The sequence below is a fragment of the Rhipicephalus microplus genome, chromosome 2, assembly GCF_043290135.1.
Source record: "Rhipicephalus microplus isolate Deutch F79 chromosome 2, USDA_Rmic, whole genome shotgun sequence".
NCBI lineage: Eukaryota > Metazoa > Arthropoda > Arachnida > Ixodida > Ixodidae > Rhipicephalus > Rhipicephalus microplus.
This window is the reverse complement of record NC_134701.1, coordinates 97,189,619-97,197,927: the sequence shown is the minus strand read 5'-3', so window position 1 is coordinate 97,197,927 and position 8,309 is coordinate 97,189,619. Positions and strand designations below refer to the sequence as shown.

At 43.2% G+C, this 8,309-nt stretch overlaps 1 long non-coding RNA gene across 1 annotated transcript; it reads right to left on the bottom strand.

Moving 5' to 3' along the window:
* Positions 1–430: 430 nt before the first annotated feature.
* LOC119169430 (uncharacterized) lies at positions 431–7,319 on the bottom strand. Its single transcript, XR_005109604.2, has 2 exons — positions 6,929–7,319; positions 431–575 (listed from the first exon to the last, which is right to left on the bottom strand). It is a non-coding gene; the product is annotated as an uncharacterized LOC119169430 (long non-coding RNA).
* Between the last annotated feature and the right edge of the window lie 990 nt (positions 7,320–8,309).

Here is an 8,309-nt window from a genome sequence, read left to right as displayed (position 1 = left end):
TGCCAACAGTCCATCAACTGACAAGCGGTGAAGCACGTAAGCATTTAAAACATGTTCCGTCGAATACTCCCGTTCTAATATATGGTGGTCACGCAAGGTCTAGAATAAACTCGAACGTTTGCGTCTTGCCTACGATCTTAACAGAATGATCAACTATAATCGAGAACCTTCTCGAATGAGGCGCAGTTGGCGCTTAGCATTCTGAAGGACTTTGTTGGCGAAAACCAAAGAAAAAAAGTGAAAATTAGAAACGGCGTGTGACAATAAACAAACAGTCACAGCCAACGATAATTAACATTGTGTTGTGTTCAGTTGGGGCTCGTGCTTTAGCAACAGCTTTACTATCCGAAACTGTGACGTGCAGGCTTTTCCAATTTGTTTTCCCGAAAATATGTTTTTGTCACGCTGCGTTAAGATACAGTTGAGGATGTCAATGACACCATGACGTATTTATTTCGAGCATGACCAGAAATACAAAGAAAACTTCACGGACTTCTTGATGAAGAGATCTGCCTTCTCTCGGATGCCCCATGCTCTTTAGGGACAAGCATCATTCACCTTCTTCGTTGAATCGTCTGTGTAAAAGAGAGATTATGAACATGAAATAAAAATCGCCAAATATATTTGATCCTCAAGTACCGCAAGAAAAATTTCTATTGGTAATACGAACCAGCTGTGGGATTCTATCCTTGCCAAAAACAAAGTTATGTACTCGCGTGATTTTTTCGACAGACCTAAGCGAATTCCTGGGACACGTTCGTAAGAAAATCTTCCTTAAAAAGCTACTAAAATATACAACGCCTATTGTATACCTGCTTAACAAAGCTTGAAAATATATAGGGGTTAGCAAGCTCGTACGAAGTGGTGGAACGCGAGCTGTCCAGTTAGTGATAATATGTAAGCAACACTTTGCATCGGCACTTTCCTCTATGTCTGAAAGGCACAGATTTACACATCACATTTAATCGCCCGACGTACACATTCAAGTAAAAACAAAGAACGCTTTAGCTGATTTCACGTAATTGCAAAGCAAGAAAGTAGCTGAATCGCAATTTCCAAAAAGCTCGAGAAGCTTTTGTGAACCTTGTGAGCTGAGGTATCATGATATCGGCAACCACCTGGGCCCTTTGAATCAAGGCCTAGCAGATTTCGGGTAGCTTGTCGCAGAGGCCATCATCCCACAGTTCTTTTGTGCCTAAGGGGCGCAGCGTAATGGAAAGAGCAGGAAATATTTTCACAGCGCACTCCACCGTTGCATGAAATACCAATGGAGAGCTGCCACCTGCTCGGCTAAGATTCTTCCTAGCCGGTAGTAAATAATATATGAAAAAAGAGGAGGTAGGGGAAGGTATGCTTTTGGAGTCAGTAGAGTCCCTCGCCCAACTACAATCGAATACGCCACAGTGTTGCGTAGACGTGGAGTTTAAATGTGTGTAGTGATGGTCCCTGGCGCGTTGCTTTTAAGCACCGACGATTTGAGTTGTCGAGCTACCTCCTCAAAGGACGTAATTTACGACCACTGCAATGGCATCAAAGTTTCGGACGTGAAAACTTTTCTGACGTGTACAATAGTTTGTGTCTACTTTCCATGTTGCAGTATAGATGGTGTTGTTCTATTACCATGGAATTCAAACAAATGTCATACACAGCCATAGGGTCAGATTTTAATTTTCGATACGGCTACGATGTAGTCGTATTGTTCAGATATACTAAGAATTGGCTTGTAATATTCTGCGTGGTACCAGAGAAGAAAAATCGGCTTTGGAGATTGAAAGCCTTGGTTCAAGCCCAAACCCGGCAGAGGAAATTTATCGGGGGCGAGACTCATCAGTGTCAAGCTTTGTTACCGCATAGGCTTGACGAGGAACTTGTAGCACCCGCTAGAGGTGCTGCGGCCCACGCTCGCTACCAGTGCGTGATTTCTTTTTTTTTCATAGCGAAGACATTTAGGCGTTCACTGCCGGTGCTTGTTTTCAGTTTGAGCAGAGACTTCCGGGGACACTGCGATGTCACTCGTTCCAAGTGCGTGATCTCTCTCTCTCTCTTCAACAGCGATAACAATGAAGACAACGCGGCAAAACTGCATGTGCATCTGAAGGTGCCCAGAGCTGCTGCAGCATAGCAGTGCAGCCAAGCGGTGGCAGAGTTGCATGCAACAAAACGGCAGAGCTATCAAGCTCACACGGAAGTTGTCATGCGTATTCACATTGGCGCGACGGTTTTGTTCACTGCGACCTTCTGTACACCAGCTTGCGCGCCTTCTCAGCTCATACTCTACCCCCCCCCCCCCTAACAATACCATCCCGCCTGTCTAAGCACATCGGCGTCTTCCGCGGAACTTTGTCGGTGAAGCTCTGAAGGTCACTGCAGGACACGGTCGTACACGATGAATTGTAGGCGCTCTCCCTTCGTTCAGACAGACAGAGGGAACAAACTTTTGAAAGTAATGCTTCGAAATTTGCCCGAAGCCAGTAAGCCAGTAACCACGGCCACGGCGGCGCCTCCCCGAGTCCCACTGGGTAAGGATTTGCGCCGAAGGGAACCCACGGTTGACTTATACCGTACAGGAAAACCCAGGGGGAAAGCAACCACGACTTCGCCTGTTGGCGGTTAGAGCAGCACACAAACTCTTGCGTTCACTGATCCACGCTCGAGCAGCACATTTGGTGAAGCGCGACGCATACCTAAGTAGACGCCAGTTGCATGTCAATTTTTAGAACAAACCGTTCGAAAATCATCATAAGCAATTCTGGTTTTAAAACCTAATGGCCATGCGCCCATTTATCTCGTAACATTTTGTGGCAATATTTCCCTCACTAAAACCAAAATAACGCCTCTTTTGTACCTTGTTCGGCTTGCGACCTTTCGAATGGACACTTAAGCACATTTAGAGAGGTAAGCTTGCTCACCGTAGAACTGTATTCAACGATTGCCGATTGTGTTCGGAAGATCAAACATTTGGAAAATTTGGCTCAGGTGACGTGCGCTCCTGAATTCCGAGCTGATAGCTGGTGATCCCGCGCTCTCACTGCTTCAGGGTGGAATCATTTCATTTATTATCGTTGTTTCTTTATCTTTTTTTTAAACCTTGCTCGATTCGTACGAATCGGCATATATTCATGTTTGCATCACCAAACAAAAATGACATTGGGGAAGATTATACTGTTATATCACACTCAAAGGCAGTCATGGTGGCCTGAGTAAATGTAATAACGCAGTGGAAAGCCACCGCACACTCTCTACGTCCACCTTTAGTTAGCCAAAGCCAAATAAATGTTGGCGTGGTGTAAAAATTGGGGCAATCTGCCAATTTAAAACAGAGAAATCGAGGACTCAGTCAGTGTACAAACAAATTGTATATCTGAGCAGATATCTACGGGAGAAACAAATTATCTATGCAAATCGATTCACATTAACATCTCACACTAAAGCGGGGAATACCGAATGTACTGCCTGATCTTTATCTCACGGCCAGTTTAGTACCTGACACACGTGAGTAACCTTTGCGACAAGAGAGACACTGCCTACGCGTGTGCTAGCGAAACCAGGAAATTCTCCTCTCTGCACCCATGTTTGCGAAGCGCGCTCTTGACAAGTGTGAGTGCTGACAACCAGTGTGGCTTATTGTGTTTGTATTCGGTGCAAAAGCAGAAGGTGCTCGAGTGGTGGTGCACTGTTCCTACTAATACGAGCTGATCTAGAAGGTTTGGTGCCCCATTAAAGGGTCACTCACCAGGCTCCCAAAGTACAAAAAGGAGCAGAATATTCTTTCCTGATGTTTCTCGTCCTTCTTGGCGCACTGCTGTGACGTAGACAGTAGTTTTCGTGACGTCTACAGCGTGCATGCTCTCGATTCATTGGTATACACGAAATATCACATGCGATTTGTCTCCTGCACTGCTTTGCCATGCAGCTATTCATTCGGTCTTCTTTGTATTGCATGAATTCCGGGAACTGATGCTTTAAGCCACCGAAAACCAAGCGTGTCGAAGGGCGAATTTTGCGCAAATCAACTTGGTGCAGCAAGGGACACGCGAAGGGCGAGCAAGAAGATTCGCGCGTTGACGGCTCAAGCTGAGAACTAGTGACCCAAGTGCCTGCTATACACACACCGAAACAGTCCGAAAAGATCATACCTTCAATAACGTGGCCCAACAGCAGGAGGCTGCTCGCTAACATGACGCCACATGCGAAGCACATCCCCAGGACGGTCATCGACCCACAAATCATGCACGCTTCACCGTAGTGGATCGTAAGTTGATGAAACATTTTTGTGAAACCCGTTCGGTTTCAGTTACATTGTTTTAGAAAGCATGTATTCTTGTGTGATATGCACGATGCTCTGGTGCATGGAATACGATGCCTTCAAAAAATGTGTACTGGTCACAAGTCAATGCTGGTCGTGATAGATCAGCAGCGTTAACGAGGCGTCCACATGGGTGGATGAATGGCTAAGGGTGTGTAGCCTCTAAACAAGTTATGCATTAAACTATGAATTACTCCTCTGATGACATCTTAGACTTTCGTCAGGCAAACCAATGTGTATATCAAATAGATTAACCGTTTTCACTTAGTTTTTTCTTGAAGATTGCAGTCTTTCATGTCAGAGACGGACGGCCAGTGTCCGCACCTAATCAGCGTTGAAAATTTCACGCTCCTTAAAGTGACAAATTGCGCGAATTAGGCGCTAATCAATAGCTGAACGCAAGAGATGAGTAGCATATAGCACAAGTTTGTGAAACGCGAAATGTTCGACAAAGCTGAATTGCCGCTTTGTCTGGGAATGTAACTTCGAAATGAATGTCCCTACTGCACTTGGCTGGCATTTACGCAGTTTCTCGTATTTGCCCCTTCCGAGTTGCAGGTCACATCCCAAATCGCACTGCCCTTCGCTTTGCTTATGGCTCACGATATGTAATTACTTGCTTATCATAAAGGTGCATAACTATGATAGTTACTTCGATACGTATCACATCTCAAGTGGGCACCTCACATCCGCAAAAACATGGTAAGCGGTTATGTGCCAAATATGGAATGCCATGCAATAGAGGAATAGAATGGGAAGAGTTATGGATAAGAGTGAACGGAAAGTATCCGCGATTCCCTGATGGCATTGTGTTCATGGGTAACTAAGGAAACGAATTTCGGGTCGTGTTCTCAGAATTGGACACGAAAAGCTGAAACGTAGGTCTGAAAATTATTATGCACAAAACTAAAGCAATATGCAACATTCTCGGCAGAAAACAACACTTTGAGATGGGTGGAAAGACGCTGGAAGTTTTAGAGGAATAAGTATACTAGGGCGGGAAGTAACCACGGAGCCAAACCTTGAGAGTGAAATAACTAGAAGGATAAGATAGGGGTGGATCATATTTGGCAAGCAATCTTGAATCATGAATGGTTATTTTCCTCCAACCCTCAAGAGAAAAGTATATAACATCTGCGTCTTGAAGATATTAACCTACTGAGCAGAAACCTGGAGGTTACAAAGCGGGTTTAGTCTAAAAAGACGATGCCATGAGCCATGAAAAGGAAAATGATAGGTGTGACCTTAGGAGTTAAGAAGAGAGAAGAGTAGGCCAGGGAAGAAATCAAGGTTAAGACTAACATAGTTGAAATCAAGAAGAAAAAAACGCCAGGCCTGCGCGGATGGCGTGGCACAGTCACAGCAATAGCTAGAGGAGCGGCCTTTCAGAGCCTTTTCTGAACACTCATTGGGTAACTAATGCAAGCACAGTTGCTTGATACCCACTAGTTAATTGTTAATTAACTTATGTGGGTAGTAAGCCGGAATTCGCTATGCTGTTTTTCGTCATTCTTCTGAGAAGTGTGGTGTCCGCTAAACACTTGTAAGAAATTTTGGGCCAATTAGTCATGCAGTGGCTGACGACGATGAGCAATCGTCGCTGAAATGGGTATGCGCCAAAGTTAACAGGGGAACAAAAACAAGCTTTTGTGATGGGTTGAAGCATTGGACGGCCCACTCGTTACGCTCTTCGCATTGTGAGACGACTGGTTGTTTATTCGCTGTTTCAAAACGCTTTATAAGTCGTATTACGAGATTGCTTTCCTTACATCAAACCTGCCTAAGGCAAGCTTCACAACTTAGAAGCACCGGCGTAATTAAGCGATAGAAGACTGGGCTAGCACCCAGTGGACCCGTGTTATCGCCCCACTGTGTCATTGGTGCTAGATATTTTTATATTTTCGCGCAATGTACATGGACACCGGTGGTGGCGGCGGCGGACAAGAGCACGTGACCCGAGTTGTGATCTCATAACAGCTTTTGCTGTAAAATGGACGTTGGCCGGTCACGTAGTACGTAGGCTGGATAACAGCTGGTCATTAGGGGTAACTGACTGAATTTCCGGAGAAGGCAAACGCACGAAGGGGAGGTGGAAAGTTAGGTGGGCCGATGATATTTAAAAGCTCGAAGGTATAACGTGTCAGCGGAAAGCAACAAACCGAATTGATTAAGTAATTGAGTAAAGCTACAATATGCAGTTTCGGTGCTTGATGGCACATGTGTAAATATCAGGGGAACATACGGTTACAACGTAAACAATAATCCTCCAAAAGTCGGAATTGTCTTTAATAAAACGCAAAGCATCAACCTATGTCATACCATCTTTGATAATGATTGTTTTATTGGAAAACTGTTTCTAATCACTGGCCATCTCTCTCATCAGTGCATTGTCGTTATTGCCAAAAAAGAATACGAAATTCAGTATTTCGTATCAAAAACAAAAATAGAATTTTTCGTGGAACGGAAATATTGTAATCATTACTGGGACTCGACGCTAAACTTTGCTAGTTAGGCAGGTGCCGATAAAGTAAATTAGGACCCCTTTAGCAGATCCTGACAGTTGTTAGAGACATAAAAATGCAACATTCACTGCAATAGCATGAGAATGCTGCTTTTGCTTACCTTATGCATGGAGCGCCAGATTTTTTCTGCATTACAGTGGAGGCCTCCCATTCACCGGCAAGAATGGTCCGTACCGCCTTCTTATTGCATTCTGCCTCTGAAGTCGAAGTCCAGGCTTTATAGGTGGACCATAGCGTTGAGGAATTGGTCGAGGAGGTGGCTTTCTCTTCAAGAAAGAAATCTTCATTGCTAAAGCTGGAGAAGGTCCACCATTATATGCTAGAGAGAGCAGAAGTGCGAGCGCCGTGAAGACGAAGAGAGCATTGAAGCAAGAAGTTTGTCTCATTATAAATAAAATACGCAGTCAAAATGACACTGTGCACTCTCAATGACACTGTGCAAATGACACTGTGCAACCACGCTGAAGCTTTCTTTGAAATTAGAAAGCGCCTTCCACTACACCACTTGCATCTGCACTGATACTTCAATGTTTCGATGGGGCAAATATATTGAAAACACGCTACCCTAGTTTCTTTATGTTTTTTGACACAACACCTATTATATTACTACCAGGAGTTATAGCGTTAGAGGAGCGCGAGTTATTACCTCACTCATTCACATTAAATCAGACATGCAAAGCCGCATTTGAACAATGCTCTGTAACCTACAAGCTATGCGGCACGACCATCAATAATATATCAGAGTTAAAATCAGCTTGAACATTTGAATATGCAACGCGAATAACTAGTGTGTTTTTGTTTTGTTAGTTAGGTGATTACGAAGCTTAATTTTGTTCTCCCTGCTCAGCGCCCATGAGTACCCCACCAGTTACTTGCTTTTAATATTGTTAAGAACAAACTTACAAAAGATTATGAAAAAATGTTACTATATATTTTATTTTTTAGCAATGCAATACAGCATATCTCAATAAGAGACCAGTGCAGGGAGAGCATACATTATGCGAGTTGATTATTATTATTAATATTAATATTATTATTATTATTATTATTATAATACTATTATTATTATTATTATTATTATTATTATTATTATTATTATTATTATTATTATTATTATTATTATTATTATTATTATTATTATTATTATTATTATTATTGCCCCGCCGCGGTGGTCTAGTGGCTAAGGTACTCGGCTGCTGACCCGCAGGTTGCGGGTTGGATTCCCGGCTGCGGCGGCTGCATTTCCGATGGAGGCGGAAATGTTGTAGGCCCGTGTACTCAGATTTGGGTGCACGTTAAAGAACCCCAGGTGGTCAAAATTTCCGGAGCCCTCCACTACGGCGTCTCTCATAATCAAATGGGGGTTTTGGGACGTTAAACCCCAAAAATCAAAAAATCAATATTATTATTATTATTATTATTATAATAATAATTATTATTATTATTATTATTATTATTATTATTATTATTATTATTATTAT